The sequence below is a fragment of the Penaeus monodon genome, chromosome 24, assembly GCF_015228065.2.
Source record: "Penaeus monodon isolate SGIC_2016 chromosome 24, NSTDA_Pmon_1, whole genome shotgun sequence".
NCBI lineage: Eukaryota > Metazoa > Arthropoda > Malacostraca > Decapoda > Penaeidae > Penaeus > Penaeus monodon.
This window is the reverse complement of record NC_051409.1, coordinates 34,933,221-34,933,524: the sequence shown is the minus strand read 5'-3', so window position 1 is coordinate 34,933,524 and position 304 is coordinate 34,933,221.

Here is a 304-nt window from a genome sequence, read left to right as displayed (position 1 = left end):
CTATTCATGCACCCATATCAGCAGGAGCGACAGAGGGAGAGATATGTTTTTGGGTGAAACTATTCTAGTCTTTGTGAACCACTGTTTTATTTTTGTTGTTGTTATATATATAGCAAGAATAAACGAATCATTTTGCTCCAAATCGTATCAAATGCAAAGCCGAGGAATCACATATGTTACAGAAGAGATTACACTTAATTGCTATGAACTGTTCAAAAAGTAATTTGTATGCCACCGGTATCACTATTTTTGACTTGAAATACCAGTGTGTGTAATATGTAACCCAATTGTTAAAAATGATACC